Here is a 25,590-nt window from a genome sequence, read left to right as displayed (position 1 = left end):
CTATGACACAGCTGTGAGTCACAGAACCCACTGCCTCTTTGAAATAGGACCAGGAAAAAGGAGCTGGTAGCAGCAGAGACAGTTAGATCTGCAGCTGGAAAAGAAGTGCATCTGCTTAGCACACTCCACCAGAAAGCTCCCAGTCATATGACCCAAGAAATCACATGCCATTGAGAACTTAATCTTGCTTACTTGCAATCAAAAATGATTTAAACTGACATGCATTAGAATATTGCAAAGCCAAGCTCAAATATAATACTTTGGTGATGATTCTTCTACTTAACACAGCCAAAGAAAATCTCTCCTTTATAGTCAAGCAAACTTTCATAAGCATTTTATGACATTCACATTATAGTGTTAGTTGTCAGAGTGTTTTTTTCTTAAATAAAGTCCTTTAAATCAGATCTGAAGCTAACACATCCTAATATTTTGCACAGTGTATATCTAATACAGATGCACATTATAAAGATCACATAAGAAAATGTTGAATACTGAAAATTGAATAAGATAAATGAAAATGAAGAAGCATTTACCATAGAAGCAGTCACATTTTCGTGAAATGATAAAAACGATCACTTACACTTAATATACCTTAAGTCTTCTTAGTTACACAAAATCTGAGACTCTATAATTATATTCTAGTTTTTAGATTTAAAACCTGTAAAGGGCAAAAATACGTAATTAATGGCTATTTAAAAATCATTTTGTGGGTTTTATATCTATGTGCTATTTGAAATGAATAGTTTGAAAATAAAATTTTAAGCAACTCAAATAGTAGATTCAGTAGGCATGACTTTGGCTAACCCCCCTCAAATCAATGGATAATGAACGCTTATAACTTAACCTGATTGAAGCAATAATATATGATTCTATTCTTTAATAAATTTATACATAGTGGGAGGATTTATGAGAGGTTGCTTGAACCTCTGTTGTCTTTTCTTCTATTCAGTATCATTTCACTCTGCTTAAGTGTGAAACTTTTACAAGCTTTATTCAAAAGCATTTCAGACATGTATTTTTGTTATTCATCAATAAGAGAATTTTGGCTCTTATCACGTTGACAGTTGTGTTTTAAATCTTTCATATCACACGAATCAAGCAAACAAGTCTTTGCCAAGCTAGAGCAGGGTTGTCCAAGCTTTGACTGAATGAAACACTTTATTCTGGTGATGTGGAGGAAATAATACCATATTCTAAACTGCTTGAAGCATGATATTTTAGATAAACTCTAAGTATAACGTAATAAGAAAATATCAGAAGCACTTTGTGTCTCTGTATATGTACCTAGCTAGAGTCATTAAGTTAATTATAATAATGTGGATGTTTAAACACAGATATTGACTATTAAATTCACCTGTGAACAAATATTAACCCTGATACATTGACTCACCTTACTGTATTTTGTTTCAGTACTAGGGAATGAACCTAGGCTCTCACTTGTGCTAGGCAAGTGCTATAGCATTGATCCAGTCATACATGTGGCTTTATAATGTTATGTAGGTTAACTAGAGCTGGTTTCCTTAGTCTTACACTGGGTCTCACATGGGACAAATTCATATGGTTAACAATGACCTTAACATGGGGCTTATTATATTCAGGATGATGGGGAAGGTGGGTACAGTGAACAAGCTATGGGTATAAACAATTTTAAAACCAGAAGGTTTCAGAAGCAAAGAATCACCTTCACAACAAACTGTTGCCACACATACACAAGCAATGACAAGCAATATGACTGGTTTAAAGTGGCAAGAGGCAGAGATAGTGACATATATGTCTCCACTGGGCAGGCAACAACTCATCAGAAAAGTTCACATAACAGTCACCAACTGTGACTCACATTAGAAAGGGATCCCATTCAAAAGAAAAGTGAATGTAAAGAGCTAGCAATCATATTGAATTACATTCATTTGGAAAACTAATTCATATTGATTTATACTCTGCTGGAAAAGAGCTTTAAAAGTTGGCATAAATGCTAGCTATTTCTGACTGTCTTAAAGGATTAATACTACACTGTTATAAGCTTTCTTAAAAATACATGACTGCTTTTAAGTAAATGCCATTCTGAATGAGTGAAATACGGTACATTCTTATGTTAGCAGCACTATCTTAAAACACTACATACAATCATGGTAATAAAACAATACTTGGGGTTGGGGATTTAGCTCAGTGGTAGAGCGCTTGCCTAGCAAGCACAAGGCCCTGGGTTCAGTCCCCAGCTCTGAAAAAAAGAAAAGAAAACAAAAACAACAACAAAAAAAAAAACAATACTTGCTGAAATAAGCATTTTTTTCCTGATTTTCAGAAAGTACCTGAGTAAGGCTAGTGAGAGAGCTCAGGAACTTCATTGCTTGCTGCAAAGCCTGAAGACCTGAGCTCAGTCCCCAAGACACACATGGTAGATAAAGAGAACCCCCAAGTCCTGAAAGCTGTCCTTCAATCTCCACACACCCACTGTGGTAGGCATGATCATGTGCACAGACACAAATACAAAAAGTAAATGATGTAACAAAAACTTAAAAGACAAAAATTACCTAAAGCAAGTCTCACAGTGAAGTTCACTTTAACCTATTTCCCTACATTGTCACATTGAGGCCAAGAACTCTATAAGTTTGTTTCCAAATTCATTTAGTAACTTTTCTTCTTCAAAGGTAGACTTTTAAGGAATAACTGAATGGTGAAATGGACTAAAAAGATCTTTATAATAGTCTAGCAATGGTAATTAACCAGCTACCTCCAACATGAAAGCTAACACCTGTTTTAGACTTCTCCATGAAGCAGAAGTCGACACATGGACCTACATTGTATCTACATTGTTTTTTAAAAGATAATCAAATGGCTAGACTCAACAACTATAAAAACAAAATGTAGAAATATTCCTTGTAAAAAAGTTGGTGATTTTCCATGTTTAATAGTGATGGGATTGAAAACAAGACACTGGTTCCTACTGTGTGAACTCTCCCCTAATCTAATATATGAGCCTGGGTTATTTCCTTAACATATCACCCTTTAATATCCTAACCTACAAACTTAGGAAAACCCCACCGGGTGGATAGAAGGATTCAGGGAGTCAGCATGCCCACCATTGTTAGGGCTACAGATAGCCAATACTAAGTCACATTTTGGGGCCATTTTGTACAGTTGTAAGTATCATCATAGTTCTGAAAATAGATGCCATAGGGATAGAGATGGTTTAGACAAAAATGAAATACCTTCCACATTCTAAAATACATCTCATCGTTCATATTTTAATTACTAAAGCTGTACATAAAAGTTGAAATACTGATCAACTAAAAATGTTGGAGATGTGTTTTAGTATCACATATCAATCGAAGATTTAATTTTCCTATAAAGAACATCTAAGCTCATCTAATTCATTACTATATAAATCCGTGTGTGTGTATGTGTGTGTGTGTGTGAATGCGCGCGTGCGTGAATGTGTGTGTGTGTGTGTGTGTGTGTGTGTGTGTGTGTTTTGACACTTTCATGTGGTCATCAGTGCAGGTAAGCTGATCTTCTCTCAAACTGAAGCCTTCTTTCTCTGTGACATCTGTAGTAACTATGGTATCCACATTTTTCTCAGAAAAATCACTGTCTACTGTACCCGTTTTAACAAAGTTGCCAATCATGACAGAATACTCTCATTGCAAAGGCTCATACATTACTTTTGTCACTGAATATACTGAATCAAGAGTTACTACTGGGTTCTTCAAAATAAAACTCTGGATACTCTAAAAGGGAATCAGACAGATCAGGATTTACAAAAGCTATTATTTTTGTATGTGGAAACCAATCATTTCCCCACCTTTTAAAGTGTGCCTGTAAAACGTATCATGAAGTTTTCTAGAATATTAAACCAGGTACTTGGAATATATGGATTTGTTCAAACGTTGGTGGTTTTGAGTCCTAATTATTTTATATTTTATGAAATTATATCTGAAAATAATCTGTAGTATATTAACTGCTTGAATATTTCCAATATTGTTTTCATGTTCATAAGTAGTAGGTGCACATTTTAATGATCTAGAAATAATCTGTGGTTCATAAATGTCCATTTGCAATGGGACACTTTATTTGACATAATAGGCAGTCACAGTAGAGAGGCTAAAATGATTACTTATTTTACTGCACACAGTTGTATAGGCACTGACAAACTGAATCGTTTCATGAACGTAGGGCTTAAAAGTGACTTAGAGAATAGGAGCAAGCAGTGCTTCCTGCAAAGCCTGAAAACCTGAGTTCAATCCCCAAGATACACACGGTGGAAAGAGAGCCCCAGGTCCTGAAACTTGTCCTTCAATGTCCACACAAGCACTGTGGAAGACGTGATCATGTGCACAGACACAAATACAGAAAGTTCAATCACTTGTACACAGAAAACACTTGGTGACTGTTAGGTCCTTCCAATATTAAAGACAAATATAGTAATAGATAAATCACTGAATAAGTGACTCAAACAACTAAGCAAATAAATAAAATAACCAAAGCACTAAGAAGCCTGAAGAGAAAGGAAGGATTAAAGCTTAATTGTCTTATTATTGAGGTCATGATGATGAATATTTAATCTGATATGTTAATGGCTTTTATAAGGACCTAGTAGTGCTATCAAAGGCAAATAATTTTGTGTTTTCAGAGATTAGTAGCAGCACTTACTCTCAGTGGATAAAAGTGAAATCAATCAGAGAGAAACTGATGAAGCCCTTGTCTCCTTTACATTAAGGAAACTTGGTTCTTTTCATGCTTTTGATAACCCTGTAAAAAGCCAATGAATGGGCTGGGAGTACAGGCCATGGGTTATGAGCACTTGTTCTTGCAGATAATTCAAGTGCAGTGCCCAGCACCAGGGCAGCGGCTCACAGTCATCTGCAACTCCAGTTCCAGGGAAGCAAACACACTCTTCTGGCTTCTGCTGCTACATATGGTTGGTAGGAAGGTAGGTAGGTAGGTGGGTAGATAAATGATAGACAGACAGACAGACAGACAGACAAATAGAAAGAAATAGGTTACAGGCAAACACTCATATATGTAAAAAGTAAATTAACATTAAAAAAGAAAATAGCGAAATTCTTATGCTCTATATTGTCAGTTTTCTGATCATTACAAGAAATCTCTTTTTCCTTTATTTGTCAGTGTTACAGGAGGAGGAAATACATCTTAAGACAATAACTACAGTTCATGGATAGCATAATAAGAGGTTGTAGCCTTGTTTAGATTTCTTTTTTTTTTTTTGGTTCTTTTTTTCGGAGCTGGGGACCGAACCCAGGGCCTTGTGCTTCCTAGGTAAGCGCTCTACCACTGAGCTAAATCCCCAGCCTGTAGCTTTGTTTAAAACTATTGACATTTGTGAAATTATTTAAGTGTAACTTTATGTGATATTAAAATTGTATAGTTATTCTATGAATTAAAATTATGAATTCTTGTTTATTGAACTGGAAGGCTGTCTTACTCTGAGCTGATTTATTTTAAATCTAGCCAATAAGACTAAATTATTTTTAAGATAATTGGTTAAAAATAGGATTCCCATTTCAATAAATAAAGTAATCATAACATTTTCATATTTTTTTAAATTTTACTTTATATGGAAATTTCTTAGCTATACATTCCTTTTCAAAATTAACAAACTGAAATAAAATAATGGTCAACCTAAAATTTTGTAAAAGTATTACACAGCGGTAAAAGGCCTCATCACTGGCTTTTGGAATTTTAGAAAACAACAGTTTAATTATGGGAATGTACAATAAGTACACAATGAACCAAAAAAATCTGAGTAAGAAATTAAAATTCACAAAGAAGAAATGAAACTTTTTCATTCATTCAGGGCAGGCCAATAGCTCAGAGACTAAAGGCACTGCCTACCAAGCCTGACTAAATGACTTTATTTCCAATGTCTCATATGGTGCAAAGAGAGAAGCAATTCCCACAACTTCTGCTTTCCACATGCATGGTGTGGCACAGGAGCAGCCATGTGTTGGCAAACACAAACACACTCACACACACACAGACACACACACACACACACATACACACACACACACAAGTCACATGTGGTTTGGAAAAATAAAGACTTCACCTATAACAATTCAATAATAATTTATTCAAAGACTAAACTTTTCTTTCCACAATCCAATCACCCTGGCAAGAATATGGACATCTCAAAGTTAAAGCTTGAACAGTTAAGACATGAAGCCAAGTTCAAGGAAGATTCCATCCAAGTTCTGGATGGAAAGCCATAAATAGAACAATGTGTAAACAGTTTGTCTTTTAGTTTGGTGGGGGATAGAGCTGAGCAAGCTGGCGGTGTCAAGGAAACCACAGGAAGACCTACAAAGCCAACTAACATGGGCTCATAGGGACTCACAGAGACTGAACCACCAACCAGGGAACATGCAGGGGCTGGACCTAGGCCCCCTACACATTTGTAGCAAAAATGTTCACATTGGTTTTCATGCGGTTCCCCTAACAAGTGGAGCAGAGGCAGTCTTAGTCTCTGTCTCCTGCCATTGGGTCCTCTTCCCCTAGCTGGGTGACATGGTTGGGCCTCAGTGGGAGACGATGTGCCTAGTCCTATTAGGACTAGATGATGCCTCAAAGTGGGGTGACACGGGGTCGCTTTCCTCCTCTGAGGAGAAGGGTAGGGGCAGTGGAGGGAGGAATTTGTAAGGACTGAGAGGAGAGGAGTGAGGAAGACTGTGATTGACATGTAAAATGAGTAAAATAAAGTATTGGAAAATAAAACAGAAAAAGAGAGGCTTATACAGAATTGGCCTAAGATGTAGAAGATCAATGGGTATGGAAATGTGGTGGGGATGAAAATGTTACGGACAGGAGCTTAGTTATGTCCTGGTTGTTAAAAATAGATAAAAGAAAGGAAACTGAGTTTGCTCAATAATCCGTTGATCTAACTAAAGTTATTACTTAAATTAGCACATATCTTACATTACTTACATGATTATATGTGTACGTTTACAGTGCATACTAACTTCAGTACATTGGCTGTTAGCTAGTAAGTAGGAACTCAAACATGAGGGGAAAGAACCAACAGGCTGTCCATTATCCAGGAGCTTATAGTGGAAGAAGACAGGATGTATACATTTGATGTCTACCAAAATTAGAAATTTATATCTCCTTCTTCCTGTGAGAGAAAGGGATGTGGTGCATGAAAACAGAGAACACTGCCGTGCTGTCCCAATGCAGAGATGCCGTCTGTGAAGAAATTGACTTCAAGAGGCAGGGCTGTGAAGGTATCCCAGCCATCGTGGGAACATGCATGGAAGTCCAGGGTACTTCTAACTTGGAGGGGGCACACATGGAAGCCAGGGCTACTAAATTTGGGACTCATAGTTCCAGAGACTTAGGGTCCAAACCTTATGCATGGAGATCATAGTTGCAGCCAGGCATAGCACTGGAAAAGTCACTGAGAGCTTACATGCCATCTACAAGTATAAAATAAGGAAAGAAAGAGCTACCTAGGAATAGTATAAGTTTTTGAAGCCTCAAAACCCAACCCTCATGACATACCTGCTCCATTAAGGTCAGATCTGCTTACTTAACCTTTCTCAAACACATCCACCGACTGGAGACTTAGTATTCCACATAGGTAGCTTTGCAAGTCAGTGTCATTCAAACCACCACATCAGGTAAACCTGTGGGGCAGTTCAAGTGGGAAAGCCACAAGTACTTCTTACAGCATGCAGTTTCCCCTTCAACTAAGTTATTATAATTCCCTTAGTTATCCTTTATGTACACATTAATCCCCATCACAGAAAAATACATTTTTATCTTTATTAACTTGAGTATTTCTTATTTTACATTTCGATTATTATTCCCCTTCCTGGTTTCCGGGCCAACATCCCCCTAACCCCTACCCTTCCCCTTCTATATGGGCTTCCCCTCCCCCATTACCACCCTCCTCCCAACAATCACGTTCACTGGGGGGTTCAGTCTTGGCAGGACCAAGGGCTTCCCCTTCCACTGGTGCTCTTACTAGGCTATTCATTGCTACCTATGCAGTTGGAGGCCAGGGTCAGTCCATGTATGGTCTTTGGGTAGTGGCTTAGTCCCTGGAAGCTCTGGTTGCTTGGCATTGTTGTTCATATGAGGTCTCGAGCCCCTTCAAGCTCTTCCAGTCCTTTCTCTGATTCCTTCAACGGGGGTCCTGATCTCAGTTCAGTGGTTTGCTGCTGGCATTCGCCTATGTATTTGCTGTATTCTGGGTGGTCTCTCAGGAGAGTTCTACATCCGGTTCCTGTCAGCCTGCACTTCTTTGCTTCATCCGTCTTATCTAATTGGGTGGCTGTATATGTATGGTCCACATGTGGGGCAGGCTCTAGATGGGTGTTCCTTCTGCCTCTGTCCTAAACTTTGCCTCCCTATTCCCTGCCAAGGGTTTTCTTAACAGAAAAGACTGTACTCGATTTTCTGGTGCCAATTATGGAGTGTCACAACCCAAAAGTGACACAAACAACAGTGTCCCAGGCATACTGAAGCCACCAGGGAAGTTCCATGGAATTAGTCATGTAAGGATATCAAAGATTTGAGTAAAAAGGATGAAATGAATATGCTATATGTGTGTGAGAGTGGCAAGTTTCATGATCTCACCAAAGTGAAAGACCTTGTTTGAATTAACAGTAAGATAGCGTATAAATGGCCTTAAGAGCCAAGCAGAAAAGTTCATACCTCATAAGGAAATAGAAGGAAAATATAGTTTCAGGACATTAAAGTGACCTTAGGAAATGCCCATTTTGTTTAGATAAAGAAACGATTTACTCCTGTATGCTACATGAAAAGGAAGATTAGTTCAATGTGACAGTCCAATTGCCAGACACTTATAAAGCATAACATATTGAAGAACTTTGCATAAGTTGAATGCAGAGATATCCTTTTATATGCTAAAGTGACTATGTAGAGCCAACATCATGTGAATGAAGTTGACCTGTACTGGTCAAGCATATCTCTCATAAGCCAATTTCAGATATGAACCACCATGCTTAAAGTAACAAGTACAATAGTTGGAAAAATTAACACTGGTACAGAATATGTTCATTTTCCTTAAGTTGCACATAGGAAAAATGACTTCCAGCCAGCAAAGTTGAAACATGCATATCTTTCCTCTACAGATATATTTATGATGCAGGCATCAGTGTCCTGCTCTTTCACTGAAGTTAAATTCCCAGAAGATATAGCCTAATCACTCTTTTTCTGGTGCCACCCCATCATCTGCTACACCTGACATATGCTTAATAAAAGGCACCAAAGGAGGAATAAAGAACAAATGCATGGCTAAGCATCCTAGCAGCTGACCACAGCTAAAATATTCCTGGTAGACTGAAAAACACATGCGCAAGTTTCTGTGTGACCTAGAAAGATTCTGGAGGCACATTTCCCCTTGCCCTTTGTGGTGCTTATGGCTGGGAGTCAGCTCTGCCCATCTACACAGTTTGTCCATGAGGACAGGTGTGTTTCTCATTTGTAATCTTTTAGCTTTAAGCAAAGCAGATCACCTTCAGTAATGTGTGTCTCATCCAATCAGTAAAAGGTCCCAGAGTCAAAGCAGAGGTTTTCTGGATAAGGAAGAATTCTGCCTTTCCCAGTTTCCTAAGCTAATATATAGTTCTAATCTTAAAAAAAAAAACAACTCTGCCTACACACTGATACACACTGAAACACACAAATCCTACCTGGGTTCCAAGTTCCAGAGTTCTACTGACCAGTCAGGCAAGCAAGTTTCTTAAAATGAACCCTCTCCAAAACAAAAACAATAAATCACACTGTGTCTGTTTCTATTGGATTAAACATATCCAGAATCACTAGAGCAAATCATGCAAGACAGGTGCCAACATAAAAATACGATTGCCATTATCTGCACATGGACCACTAAAGTTGATCGAGGTTCTAATTATTTTCAAATATTCTAATTGAGAGCATCAGTACTGGGTTTTGATAATTTTTTACTGCACAATTTTCTCTGTAAAATGACGTAGTCTAATGTAAACCCCTTCTTTAAGACAGAGCACACTCTCTAAGACAGAGTAAATGCCCACTCTTGGTCCCCAGAATCCTCACCTTTCTGTGTGCTCAGGATCCCCAGTGTTCTTATCACAACATTCTGTTTGCACAGCACAAATGTTTCATTGGCTTGTTAAACGTATCCCTTTATCCTGGCACTTCTGCTAAAAATGTCCCACAAAGCCATATGTATACTCACTGTCGACACAGTTTTAAAACAGCTTTTCTTTTATATATGTCAGCCACCATTTTTATGAGAGTTCCAGTCTTAGTATCATTAGAAAATGGCACTTATATTTTTAACCCATACAATTAATGGTGATCATAGATTTGGCATAACTTCAGAAATTTAACAAAGAATTCACTTGCTTTCCCAATTCTGAGTTTATTTGGGAAGATTATAAAATATTTCTTTATTTTTCATCATGCTTTAAGTCTTTTCCCTTATGCCTAATTTATTTTGAATTCATGTTATTTATCATAGCTATACAAGTAGGATCCCAAGGGAAGAAATTACTAGGAAGTACAGGTCTTCCCTTCCACCCCCACTTCATTATTGAAAGCTTCCTGTTAGCAATTCAAGAAAGAAGAGGAAGAATAAAAATAAGAAACAGAAGGCCAGAATATATGGGGTATATTCACTTCAAACCCAGGAAATGTAGAACTACAGAGTGCAAATGCCCCACACAGTGAATGCACAACTGTGTGCTTTGCTTCAGGCATTTAAAACACAGGAAATTCTAACCAGAAGAGAAACTCCCAAACTAGCCTCTGGTTATCCCTATAAAGATCCTTGGGAACAAACACACACTCTGTAACAGAAGCCACAAGTGTGATAAAAAGCAATCAGCCTATACACCCTCACCGACAACGACAACTCAAAACTGTGGATCTGTGTAGGCCAAAAGAAGAAGCGCATTCCATAGCCTTTAGAATGGGAAGGTGGAACATGTTTGTCTTCCCTACAGGAAGTGACAGAATTACTCTTGCCTTGACCTCCATCCTCCAAGTAAGCCACACTGCTCTTACTTCCTCACCCTGCCAATTCTGAATACCTATAGTCCAAATGCTACTTTCTTCTGTCCTTTCACTCTCTGAGAATTGCGTTCATGTCAGGAGATGAAGTTCAGATTACAACTAAATTTTCAGACTATGAGATAGCCAAGCAGAACAGCATTTGAAGAACTAGAGCCTGGAATCGGGCAGTTGCATTCCTGCAAAATAGTTAAGGTAAAATGGCTAAGATCAAAAACTCAGGTGACAACAGATGCTGTGAGGATGTGGAGAAAGAGGAACACTCCTCCATTGCTGGTACAACCACTCTGGAAATCAGTCTGGAGATTCCTTAGAAAATTGGACATAGTACTACCTGAAGACCCAGCTATACCACTCCTGGGCATATATGCAAAAGATGCTCCAATATATAACAAGGACACATGCTCCACTATGTTCATAGCAGACTTATTTATAATAGCCAGAAGCCGGAAAGAACCTAAATGTCCTTCAACAGAGGAATGGATACAGAAAATGTGGTACATCTATACAATGGAGTACTACTCAGCTATTAAAAACAATGACTTCATGAAATTCATAGGCAAATGGATGGAACTAGAAAATATCATCCTGAGTGAGGTAAACCAATCACAAAAAAACACACGGTATGCATTCACTGATAAATGGATATTAGCCAACAAGCTCAAATTACCCAAGATACAATCCACAGACCACGTGAAGCTCAAGAAGAAGGAAGACCAAAGTGCAGATGCTTCAGTGCTACTTAGAATAGGAAACAAAAATATTCATAGGAGGAAATATGGAGACAACTTTGGAGCAGAGACTGAAGGAAAGGCCATCCAGAGAATGCCCCACCTAGGGATCCAGGCCATATACCTACAGCCACCAAACCCAGATAATATTGCTGGTGCTAAGAAGTGCACGCTGACAGGAGCCTGATCTAGCTGTCTCCTGAGTGTCTCTGCCAGAGCCTGACAAATACAGAGGTGAATGCTCACAGCCAACCATTGAACTGAGAACAGGGTCTGCATTGGAGGAGTTAAAGAAAGCATTGAAGCAGCTGAAGGAGCTTGCAATCCCATAAGAACAACAATACCAACCAACCAGAGCACCCAGGGACTAAATCACTATCCTAAGAGTACATATGGACATATCCATGGCTCCAGCTGCATATGTAGCAGAGGATGGCCCTGTTGGGCACCAATGGGAGGAATGTCAGGGTGAGGAGGCAGGAAGAAGTGAGTAGTTGGGTGGGGAAACACCCTCATAGAAGAAGGGGGTGGGAGGATAGGATAGGAGGGTTATGGATCAGAAACTGGAAAATAGGATAACTTTTGAAATGTAAATTAAAAAGTTCCAATAAAAAGATCCATTAAAGAAAAAGGAAAAACAATAAATTAATTAATTAATTAATTAATTAATAAAATGGACAATCAAGTCACTGTTTTAATGTGGGGGGGTGTTCATGGGTCGAAAGCACATGCAGCAGCTTCTGGCTTTTAGGTGAATGCTGGAAATCTGAACTCAGGTCCTCGTGTTATATAACAAAACACAACGCAAACCCAGTCCCCTAAACCCAAGTCACTCTTAGGCAGCCAATCTCACCAAGAACCTTCACATCTTTGCTTTCAACCAGATTTAGATGGAAAATAAGAAAATGTTAAGCCCTTTGTCCTAACAGGGCATATATACAAGCAAACAATGATCTATAACATTTCAAGTGAAGGTTTAGTGGAGACATGGGACTGGGACGTTACTGGAATTCACAGACTTTCAGCATGGGATGAAGATGCTGCCATGAGTCTACATTTGCACTGAGCTTTGAGGGATCTGTTAGAAACCAAGTGATGGAAAGGTAGACACTACAAGAGAGGATCTAGCATCTAATACCTTGGCTTCTAGGATTGGTATAATAAAAACAAACACATTTGTTCTTTGCAACAGAAGACTTCAGATGCAAGTACCCTAGAGAGGGCTGGAGGACTTCCTGAAATTCTAATTTACTACTCTATCCTATACTCCACTTAAAATCCTCTTGCCTAAAAAAATATCTGCTGTTCATTTACTGCTTTACATTCCGGTACTTTCTGTGTCCTCACACACTGGAACTGACTCCACAGAAATGTCCTGGAACCCTTCCTTTCCTCTCTTCAGTGGAGAGCTAGAATCCTGTGATCTTTACCCCACTAGAGGTGTAAGTGGACCTTGCAGTGTATACTGTCCTGTCCCTGTAATAGTAACCCGTCACACCACTCCAGCTGTACACACCCTCTGACATATGGACCTTTCAAAATCTGAGTCTGAGCAGGGAAACAGGATGTGTCACATTCCAGAGGTCCTTAGAAACTGCAGGTGGAACAGGCTTGTCTTGCTTTAAGGAAGTAACACAATGACTGTCCTTTGACCTGCATTCTCCCTGCCCATTCTTCCCATCTCAGGACTCTCCATCCAAAACTGGACTGCTGCTAATGGATAAGCTGCCCCCTGATGCCACACATGGGGACATCCTGCAAGAAATATAGCCTGCAGGGCTCAGTTATTAAAATGCTTGTCCTGAGAGCAATTCCCAGAACATCACTCAATAGCACCACCACCACCACCACCACCAACAACAACGAAGCCGAATATGGCGGCACACACTTGTAATCCCAGTGCTGGAGAGATGGAGGCAAGATTAGTGGACACAACTCTGCTCGCCAAGTTCGAAGCCAGTGAGAGTCTCTAAAATGATGGGTAGAACCTGTAATGCCATCCTCTGTCATTTACACATGCACAAACACATAGTAAAACACACAGGGAAAGAAAACAAAGTAACATAGCTCAGACTCTATCTGTGTCTTAATATTGCTTAAAGTGTACAGTATAAAAATCTTTAATGCTTCCTATAATGACTCAATTCAGTAATGTTTATTTTTTTAAAATTAAGCGTGAGTTAGAAAGTAACTCATTATTCTACATAATTCATACATTGTAACTTTTAAAAAAAATTATTCAGTAATAAGTACTTTGAATATTCCATAGTGTTTATGCATAATACGATGTTTTAAATTTTTAAATCAAATTGCTATCACTGAGTTATTTATGTCATAAATAATATTTATTTAGGTGTGTGTCTGTCTGTCTGTTGCCCATGTACATATATTTCCACCACATGAATGCCTAGAACTACAGATGAGTAGAGGCTATTGGATCATGTGGAACTGTAGTATGGATGGCTATAAACCACAAACGTGTGCTGAGAAACAAACCAGGTCCTATGCAAGAGTAGTAAATGTTCTTAACCGCTGTTCCATCCCTCCAGGCCAGCAATACACTTTAACATTTAGAATCCAAATTTAAAATTTAGTGTACAAACATGCTAGCTTTTTCACCTATGAAGTATATTCAGCTATTGCCAGAAATATTGTCAGAAATCTGTTGTTTCTTGGATGCCCTGAATTTGGTTAGTGGGGGTTTTCTTTTCCTCACCTGTTTCTGATAAAAGGACACTTCTCTCCTTGGTGCTTTGCCTTTGAAAGGTGTTGCGCTTAGAAAGGAATCTGTACTGGTCATATTTTATATGTTCAGATTTACTGCACTGGTAACTAGTATTTCCATAATTTAAACAACACTGAAAATGACAGATACAAGAATAGTCTTCAAATGAGCAATAGGCCAGAGAATCACGGAACAATGGTTATTTCTGCTATTCCTGATCTGGCTTGATTTTACTTGCAGCCTTGAGGTAGGTTTATGTTACACTATTTGCAAGTGCTGCAAAAACAAACAAAGCCACCCAACTACACAAACATTCAGACAGCAATAAAGACTCACTAACAGAGTCACAGTTCCTAACTAATTCCACGAAAGGGCTTACATCAAAGAACTGGTACTCAATCAGGACAATCTGTCTCCCTTGAGTTAATGAGGAAGGTTTATTGCCGGGCTTCTTGTGTTAAATCATGAGAGTAGATCCAGCTTATTAAACACTTCCTGAGCACAGAAGCGTACTAAGTTTTGTCAGCTGAACAATGGCCTAAAAGAAGGCGACACATCTGGAACGTATTTCTTTATGATGTCCTGTACATTCTAAACAGACGGTATTAAAAAAAAAAAGGCATGGAAAAGCCAATGGATCTTGAATAAACAACTTACTGGACGCGAGAAACAGCAAACTACAATGAAGCCACTGCACATTTAGGCATAGAAATTGGATTAGGGTGTCACACGACACACAGAAGAGCTTTTGCTTCAAAAAGTATAGATTATCCTGTTCAGCAAGGATCATAGTTACTGGCAAGTTCTGCCACAGGAGGAACACTCTCTGTGAAAGTGACTTATACCTAAGGGACATTTTCAGATGTAGTTCAATAGTAAGACACTCTAGTGAGGAAAGGTTACATATGGCAAAATAAAACACTCTGGTCATTGCTATAAACTGGCAATAAACTGCACTGTGGTCTGGAAAACACTGTAAAACCCCAGCTATAAATACGCCAAGAAGTCCAACAAGTCCGAGAATCTGGCGGGTGGCAGTGAGCCATAAGTAGTTGGCATCAAGAAGTCCTGTGGTGACTACTGAAATGAAGCACACCTCTAGGGGCTGGAAATGCTTAGAAAGCCAGGAAGCAGGCTGTACCCACAACAGTGCTGACGGACAAAAAGACTCAGGAAGTGAAGTCATTTCAGGAGAGGCCCAGGCTGTAATGAAATATAGGAGATTGCTAAGAGGAGGACTTGCTTCGATGGTAGGATGGGGAAACTAAGTTATTAGTTTATTACTAAGACATAGGGAAAAATTAAAGAATAAATAAATGTCATCTATAAGAAAGAAGCCCAAAGTATATCAAAGTATTTTTTATTATAACATGCAGAATGCTGGTCTCAAAAGCAGTTATATTTCCTACTGCGCAGAGGAAATGTCCCTTAGTCGGAGCTGAGCTTAGGCACAAGTTAAGATTTAAATAATTCTAGCAATAAAAAAAGAATTTGACAAATGTTACAAAAGAGGCTTCCAGGGAAATATCCAGTTGAGCAACCAATTATTTTTTTCTCTTTGAGATTATTATTCTAACTTGACTCACTGGCTTAAGCATATTATAAAATATATACATGTATACAGTGAGTCTAGCAAGGATTTCCTGATAGCCAAGTTCATCTATGTTCTTGGCATTCTATGATGCCAATCTTTAAGGATATTTTCTGCTACGCACACTTTGACATTGATTAACTCATCACTTAAATAGTTGAACTGGTGGATAAAAGTTAAAACAAACTACACTTCCTCTTTTTCATGGGACAAGAGCATGATTCACAACTGTATCCGAGGTCAACTTTTCTTGACCAAGCTCTGTGTAAAAGCCTTCCAGAAGATAAGCTGCACTTCTCCAAAACTGAAATAAGATGCATGGTGGAACAGCCTGTGCGCAAACACACTCATTCTCAAAACGACACGTGGCATACCTTGCATTTTCATTAACACATTAAAATTCACAGTAGAAAAAGTAAGAGGATGGAGAGGGAAGGCCGTTGAGGGTTTACATTATTTGAGAAACACAGTGGCAACATCAGCCTGGCTCATCCTGTCACCTCTTCTACCTGACCAAGAATTCAGAGCAGCAGCACTGAAGATGGGGGAAGCGAGATGAGTATGCACTGATGCTGCTGTGCCTGGTCAACCAGACACCAAGAAATATACCGCTAGGCAGTGAGACAGCTCAGAAGGTAAAGCATTTACCAAGTAAGCTGGACAACCCATGGGGAAGGAGAAAACTGTCTCCACACAGCACATACATTGCTGATCGATATAATAGTTTAAAATACACACAAACGTATAAATTTGTTTTAAAGTAAGGATACATATTCTTTCAAAACGTTCTCTTCATGCTGGTTAATAAGTTTGCATCATGGAATTAAAAAGCCCAGACTGATCTAGATAGCCTCACAGGCCACAGTAGAGAGATGCAAAACTTCCTCATTACAATTGGCATTAAATGGACTTTGCAATGTTAGAGAGAATGTATGACATAAGACACAAACTACTTTTCACACAGAAGTACCCACCTCATCACAAATGTTGTTATTGTCGTTGGTAAAATTATGCCTCGTCATATCCAAAATATAAAACTTTGCCTGTCTTTGCCAAAGTTCCAGAGACACCATCATTTTGAAATCTTTCTTAGAAAGGCTTTCTTTGAAGAAAGAAGTTCCTTGGGATGAGAGACCCTGCTCTTGTTAAATATTTACTTACTTTATGGTGCATGTCTGTGCCTCAGTGTATGTAAGTATGTGAGCCATGTGTATGCATATGTCTGCAGAGATCAGAAGAGAGTGTTAGATGCTTGGAACGGGAGTTGAGATACAATGTGGGTACTAGGAACCAAAGTCAGGTCCTCTTTAAGAGCAGCAAGTGCTTCTAACCACTGAGCCACCTCACCAGCCACTGGACATGTATTGTTCATTTAGTCTGCCAGTGTCTGCTGAATATCTATAAGGCAGGCACTAGGAATGTCTGATAACTCAATACTGAGCCGATTCCAAAAGACATGTACAATTAAAACGTATGTGTCACATAATAGAAGAACCCACATCTAAAACAATACATAACAGCGCATTTGACTTAGCACAGACAACCAAGAGAAGTAACTTATATCTGGACATCTGGATTAGGGAAGGGAGGGGAAAGGACAGAGCAGAGGGAGGACAAGTGTCACAGGAAAGGAGATACAGGAAGTAAACACGTGGACATGACTCAGGAAAGGTTTGTAGATTTTATCTAAATTCACTGCAGAAGGAAGGCTTTGAGACTACTCCATGTGTGCATGATGCTGTGCGTATTTACCTAAAGTAAATAATCTGTAGGTTTATAAGACTTTTACTATTATGAATATGATATAAATAATTTAAGTCCCTAAGCCATATTCAAGGTTCTAAGTAATTTGGCCAAACAGCTTCATTTCTAATGACTAAGGAGAAATATTTGTAACACTTTTAATGTCATATGGACAGCATTTATAAACATAGATGACCACTATCATGTTTCCTTTTTAATGCAATACACAGGAAAACAGCTAAAGTGAAAGACAAACAAACAAAAGGAATACTTCGTGGCTTCCTGAAGTAGCAGATGGCCACTTTTATATTTTCATAGTTACCTTTAGCTCCAAAATGAAGCATGTTTCTTCCAGTGACGTTCTCACCACTCCTCTCCTTGTTCCCACTGCCTCTCTCAGCCCACATTTCATTATTTATTGTTAGCTGACACTCCTGCATAGTGAAGATCATATGACTGATAAAGGCTCATGCCTTTTATATGAAGCTAGTAGGTTTTGTCAATACCCAGTAGGGAAATCACGCAGAAGCTGTCAGTCATGTAGTAGCCGAGGATGCATTATCAAAATGATACACCTGTGACATCCAATCCAAAACCACTCTGCAAAGAGATCAGCTGACAGAGAGACAGGCTGATCTGTGCCAGGCTGGACTGGATATTACTCTACTCACACATGATTATGAAGTCTGATTTAAGAGGCTTTCCCGCGGTAATGACATATCCATGCACTGTCAACAACATATAGATATGTGAGAATCTTTTAATTCAGCTAATCTGAAAGTAATTCCCTTTGGTTATTCAAAGTCACGTGTAGTGTTTGTACAATTTCTTTATTGTCACTATAATATACTTCTGTGCTGTCATCTTAAATAGATAGGCTCGACGTCAGCTATACTGTTTACCTCTATGCTTGTAAAATGAAATAATGCATTTTTAACATTTAATGTTTCTATAAAAATTCTCACTCACTTCATACACAGGCATTACCTATAGGCTATATCTTTACAAAAGATTATAAGATTTTATTTTGTACCATAAATTTACAACACACACACACACACACACACACACACACACACACACACACTCCAGGATAGAATTCTAATAGGTCATGCACTATTAGTAATACAGCTTCTTGCTAAGAGACAGCAACATGATCTTTGAAAGTATTGCTATGATTCTGAAAACTTCCTCCAGGCCTGATATTATTGCCCTATATTCATGGCAAGTCATGTAAAGGTGGCCAGAGTGTCATTTCGGTGCATGTAAGAACTGACATAAGGTTTAATCTATCCAGCAAATCTACCAACTTGCAAATGAATAGGAATAAATGTATTATTTAGTGGCTATGCATATACAAGCTAATAAAATGTTATATATTCTATCAAAGTTCATCCACACTGTTGTTCTACACCTTACCATGGGGAAGAGACCCAAGATGTTTAAGTAAGGAAGAAGTTACTCTGCTAACAGGAGGAGGTGGTGTGCCACGGACTTGCTACTGTGATATAGAGTCTTTTAGACACGCAATACTATTTCCCTTCAAGTACTTCTCTACAGTAGAAACTTAAAAATGAACTACCTACTACAAGACATACAGATTGAGCCTCTCAAGTGCAGAACTTATGGCCACACACTCCAAGAACAGAAGTCCTACGTCTTAAATCAGAACAGGCCCCACTGGTCCGGTGTATAACAATAGCTAAATCTATTGCAAAGCAAACTTTTCTTCCCTGTCTTCTTCACTGTCCTCTGCTTGATTGGCATCTTAGACCTTGTAGGTCTTGTCATCCACAACTTACTAATCCCACGACCCCTTTAATGAAATAAAACGTCTGACTTATCTACTGATGGTTTTTCAGACAAAGTCTGGCATTAAATGTTGCTGTTGCGCTCTGAACCCCTGGACTCCTCACTAGACCTGTAATCCTGTGCTAGCATGAGCTGTTAACTCTGGGTTTAAGTATGCATATCAGATTCCTTCAAACTGCCCATTTGTTTCTGAAGGGTAGGGTGTATAGAAAGAAGTCTCTGTGTGTCTCAGCACTGTCTAGACAACCAACTACTCAAGACAGGCCTTGAATATGAGTATTATGATGAGAAATAAAGCATGATAAAAAGGCAAATAACCACTACTGAAGGTCATAAACGTTTCATTTTCTACTTCAGGAATTTGATATCAACTAACAGCGCATTGTATTAGAAACACCTTTAAAATAAGAAATAGTAACCAATTCCAACGACATTAAGAATATTCCATAAATACGACCTCCAGCGTCACAGTGATGGAACTATATGTTCCAACACTTGATGTGATACCAAATTCAGTGATTTAATATGGTGTGGTCAGGGTCCACCGGACATCAAGACATCCCAGCATCTCAAATGCACATTAAGGCTGCAGTAATACATAGACAATAGATGGTGATAGATAATATATGCATACATGTATACATATCCATATATATATGCACGTAATCAAACTCTAAACTTTATTCAAATGAACAGACTGTTAGGGAAAGCTGCTCACCCTGGAGCTCACCACACAAACATTTGTTTTTAATTAAACCAGGTGAAGACAAATCACTCTGATAATAGGTTGACTGCTTTGGTTTTCTGTGTGTGTGTAACTACCGAAGGTGCAATTATCCGTAATATGGAATTAGAGTCTGATTTTTAAAAATTTACATATGGCACTCTTAAGGAAAATTCAGCTTAAAATTAATTGAAGGGGTGTCCAGTCCAGTCAGCGGTTATATAGAAACATAGTTTGCTACTTCAAAGGACATAATAAATTTGCTAAGGTACTCTGGTAGACAGTGTCCCAACTCACATCTAAGCTTCAAATTATGACCCTGTAATTGGCACCTGTTTTAAACACAAAGGGAAACCAAAACTAATTATTCTATAGCCTAGATGAAGGGTACTCCAGGTAGTCCCCAGTAACTACATTTAAAAGAGTCAGTGTCGAGATAAACTCGCATAGCTACTTCCTCCCAGGGGCTTTGAATAACACCTCTTAGTGTAAAGTAGGTGAGATTCTTTGAACAGCCCTTATGGAAAGGGAAGAATGGAGGGTGTGTGCTACATTTCAAAAGGAAAGTGCTCAACTGAGAAGGTTTGACCAGTGAAAGCTTCCAAAAGCAAGCAGGTTTTCTGTCCTGAGGGGACCTGAAGAGGTAAGAGGAACAGACATCTGGGACTCTCAGAAACATCAGAGCAGGGATTCATGACCTCCAAGGAGCACTTCTACCTACAGGAGACCGCAGTCTATTTCAGACTTCCTTCTTTCGTTTTACAGAGCAGGTTCCAGAAGAAGGTTTTAAAAAAAAAAAAAAAAAAAAAAAAAAAAAAAAGCAGAATTGCTTCTAGTTCCGAGCGGGAGGAGCTCAGCATACACAGAACACAGAAGGGAACCCCACAACTCTACCATAAATAGCCTTTCTTCTCAGGATACTAGCCCCTTTGCATCAGCAAGACGCAGCCTCCTCGCAGAAGCACCATTCACAAATCCCTCCGTCGCCCCTTCGCGCACGCTCCCTAGGCTCTGGCACCGTGTGTGTGAGTCCCTAAGACTCAAACCCAAAGGTGAGGGGCCTGGCAGCCACCTGCTGTCAGCGTGGGGCTCACTTTCCGCCCGGGTGACCCGGCACAAGAACACATGCAGGAGCACCCCACGCCCGCACCCCGCGATCCCCGGGTGCGCCACAAAGCAATCGGTCCACTCTGCGTGGCGGGCTCCAGAGGCAGGGGCAGTCGGCGCGCGGCGTCTCCTGCTTGCCCCATCGCCCTGTTCCCGCCCCGGCTCCGCAACCACAACCCTCTCCAACTCTGCGACCGAGACCCCAGGATTGCAAGAGCGGGCCACGCCGCACAGTGCCCACGCCCGCCGGGCGAGTTCCCCCCGCAGGGCCCGCGGCCGAGCCGGGGCGAGTCACCTGGCCGCGCTCAGCCCAGGCCCCACGCGAGCCGGATGCGCACCGCGTCGCTACCTTGGAGCTACGGGCTGGTCCGGACCCGGCGTCCACTCCGGCTCGGCCGCTGTCTTCAGCACTCCTCTCGCCGCTCCCGCCTGCGCCACCGAGGCTGCTCCGCCGCAGCTTCGTAGTCAGTCATGCTGAGCGAGGATGGGAGCGGGCGGGGCGCGCGGCGGTCGCGGGTGGACGGCGGTGTGCGCAGCGGGGCCGCGGGGCGGCTGCAGCGAGCGCCTCCAGGGCAGGCCGCGCTCCGGACGGCAGGAGGCGGCGCCGCGGCCTCGGAGCGGGTGACAGAGTCGGGCCGGGCGGGGGCAGCCCGAGGGCGGCGCCGGCCAACCGCGTCGCTGGCTTCCGCGCACGCAGCCTGGCGCGGCGACACGCGCACACCCGCGGCCGATCGGGGGAGGGAGCGGAGCCCGCCGAGCGCCAGATCCCCGCGCGCTGCGAGTCGCCAGGGCAGGTCGGGGCGCCGCGGTGGGGTGCGGAAAGCTGGGGTAGAGATGCTCCTGGGCTCTCTGTGACAGGGATATTGTCTTTCTCTTCCTGGAAATAGGGGTTTGTTGCAGTGTTCTGCCCAGGTTTTCCAGTGTCATCCACCCCAGGATCCTCTTGACAACTCTCTAGCTAACAAGGTAACAAGGAGCGGAGGTAACAAGGAGCGGGCCTCCTTTCCTTTAAACAGGTCACGCCTCCCAGTAACCATTTGTAGCAGTAGATTATAAGAATAGAAGCCTTGGGATTGGCTAGGAGTGGACTCTGTGCCTACTCTGGCGGTCCTCAGTAGCATTCCAGAGTCCATGACCATTTGACTGGTGACTCCTTGGAGAACGTGTATCTCTTTAGAAATGGTAAGATTTCTGATGGTTGGCGGAGTTGTTTATCTAATTTGTTTTCCGGTGATCCTGTCTCCCCTTGCACTGCATCATTTCCTTTGAGGTTGTATTGGGACCTGAACAGTTTTCCATTCATCCTTTTCTTCCATTCCTCATATTTATGCCTTTAGCAGACAGTACAACACATGGAACGCATTTAACTCTAACAGAAACATTTAACCCATTCTGCTAGAATATAGGACCATTTCGAGGTACCTAATACATTGCTAAGGTCATACAGCAGAGTTCTCCGCACTGGCACCTTTTATAAGCTCCTTTCTCAAAGTTTAAGTTCTTCATAGTCCGTGTACTGCTTTGTTTGGAAGCAGGCAGCATGCATGAGAAAGCCAAACAGTGTGCTGTTCAAGTACATGTGCATATTTGTGTGCATTTTCTGGTTAATCTGTCTGACTCCTGCGATGTGGCTGTGGAGGTGGGGTGTATAAGAAGTATACCTTTTGAACGAATATGATTGTGATTGTTAAATGTTCTTTTGTGAGCATAACTCTGCTATATATTTTACTATTTTTATTATTATATAGCAAAACAAGACACTCAGAAGGGAGGTGATAGGAAAGTTGATGCTGCATTTTTTTTCCTTGTATGGTTTATGGCAAATGCATATTAAACATTCATTAACATACAATGTGAGGGTGTATATGTGTTTGTGATGTCTGTGTTCATATGTGGGGCTGCAGATATGCGTTTTCCATACCTCTCTGTGGGTCCTCTCTGCCCACCTTGTTGGAACATAATGCCTTCAGTTCTAGGTACTCCGGCTACAGCAGATAGAAGCTTCAAGGGATTCCCTGTAGTGAAGGGTCCAGGATTATACATGTAAGTTATCACAGTCATTTAGGGGGTCTCCAGGGACCCCCCCCAGGTCAGTCCAGGTCTTCAGACTTGCACAAGCAACACAAGTCACTTAGCCATCTCCCCAGACTCAAGGCTTTTAGTTTACTTCTTGAATGAATGTTCCTATACCCAACCCTCCATGTCTCATGGAGTGAGTCCGTTAAGAACGGTTTGGACATGTCGAGAGGCCAATAAAGAAAGGACACAGCCAGGATGTTCACTCTCCTTAGTGTCCGTCCAAAGCTACATCTCACACATTTCTTCAGAGCTCTAGGTGCCCTAAGACACTCTGGTGTGCCAGATCTCTTTTCTTTCACAGTATAAGTAAGAGAGCTTTACAACCTGATCACTTTTAGGAATGGGCGGGGACTTTAAAAATCTGAAAATACTCGAAGCCATAGAGGGAAAAGTTAGGAAAGTTTACACCACAGTCTTCAGTAGGAGAAATCTGTGGTTATTGCAAAGGACAGTTTTGTAGAGAAGTTATTTCTAAACATTTTCAGCTGGTGAGTTACAAGCTGTAAATAGACATTTTTTAAAAGTTCTGTTCATTTTTGAAGGACAGTGCTTGATATTGACCAAGTTCTGACCATTAACTTGACTTGGTTCTGTTTATTTCATTATGACTGGTAGCAATTATTACTCTATAGTGCACACTTCAAAATTATAGGACACATTCCAAGGGCATTTTGGTAACCACAGCTGACTGCAGTTTTCACACTCACAGATTGCATTCATAATTAGGGAGAACCATGGCAATCTGTCAGTTGCCTTCTTCATGAACACATTAAAGCTCACATTTTCTTACACTATGAATTTTTCCCAAATAAAGATTTGAATACATGTGCACTGTACTAAAAGACATATGGAATATGTGTCCTAAAGCACACTTCTGAAAAGTTGACTCATTTTCATTATTTTTTTTTTTGTTTTTCTTGAAAGAAAAGAAAAAGCATCGCTTCTCGGCCTTTTGGCTAAGATCAAGTGTAGTATCTGTTCTTATCAGTTTAATATCTGATACGTCCTCTATCCGAGGACAATATATTAAATGGATTTTTGGAACTAGGAGTTGGAATAGGAGCTTGCTCCGTCCACTCCACGCATCGACCTGGTATTGCAGAAAAGAAAAAGCTGTATGCTAGAAACCTCATTTATGAATTCTAATGGGCACTTGAGGAAGTTGGTACATGAATGATTCTCTTTGAAGATTGCTTCATCTTTCAAGTGGAATTTCCCAGTTGCAACGCATTCGATGCTATAATTTTTGTTGTGTTAGAAAAACAGAAAGCTAATGACTCTTTCCAGTTTGTTCGTTTTCATCTCTTATGCGCGTGCTGCTGTTAGGCTCCCAAGTGTATCTAACTGGCATGTTGAATGAAGATTTGGCATTGCAGCATTTGATGAAAGCAGAAAAATTAGGTTGCCAGCTACATATGTGCCCCTTATGTGCACTGCATTCCCACCACAGCAATGAGCCAAATTAGACATCCCTAAGTAGCACCCCTAAAACCTACAAGTAGGGTTCAGGAAAGATAATAGAGTCTTATTTTCTTTCTTTCATGCCCCGTAACTAGTTATAAAATAATTTAGAGACTGAATCAACTTTAGTGTACTTACAAAACAATGTAGATGAAGAACTGGTGATATGGGTGAGTAGCCAAATGCTTAGTACCTGGCTTGAGAGCCTGTGTCTGATCCCCAGCATCCCCATAAAAGCCAGGCCTGGGCAGCACTGCACACCTGTAAGCTTGCTGCTGAAGTGGGGAAGACAAAAGGATCCTAGGCTTTGCTGGCCAGCCTGTCTAGGGAAATCTTTGAGCTCTGATTCAATGAGGGAGCCCACTTCAAAAAAAAAATGTGCTGAAAGGTGAATGAGGAAGACACCTGGTGTTAACCTCTGGCCTCCACATGCACACAGACGGACCCCACACAGACGTTTAAATAATTTTGCATCTCTTTTTTTTTCTCCTTTTTTTCAATCTTTCCCAGGTGTTTTTCTTTGTGATGACTGCTGTCCCATGAAAGCTGCCTGTGGGTACCTGAGGACAGCAATAAGCAA

The 25,590-nt window shown here is 40.4% G+C and overlaps 1 protein-coding gene and 1 non-coding gene across 6 annotated transcripts in view; one reads left to right on the top strand and one right to left on the bottom strand.

The window, feature by feature from the left end:
• Positions 1 to 21,958, bottom strand: part of Ccser1 (coiled-coil serine-rich protein 1) — a 1,236,544-nt gene extending 1,214,586 nt beyond the window's left edge. For all 5 annotated transcript variants that reach the window (XM_039108140.2, XM_017592802.3, XM_017592805.3 and 2 more), the window contains exon 1: positions 21,820 to 21,958. The gene's annotated coding sequence lies outside the window, so the exon portion shown is untranslated. The remainder of the gene's footprint in view (positions 1 to 21,819) is intronic.
• Positions 21,959 to 24,485: 2,527 nt separating this feature from the next.
• LOC120102751 (U2 spliceosomal RNA) lies at positions 24,486 to 24,677 on the top strand. The gene has a single exon (XR_005504342.1). It is a non-coding gene; the product is annotated as a U2 spliceosomal RNA (small nuclear RNA).
• Positions 24,678 to 25,590: the final 913 nt, after the last annotated feature.

Source organism: Rattus norvegicus, chromosome 4 (assembly GCF_036323735.1).
Source record: "Rattus norvegicus strain BN/NHsdMcwi chromosome 4, GRCr8, whole genome shotgun sequence".
Lineage (NCBI taxonomy): Eukaryota > Metazoa > Chordata > Mammalia > Rodentia > Muridae > Rattus > Rattus norvegicus.
This window is presented reverse-complemented; position numbering and strand designations above follow the sequence as displayed.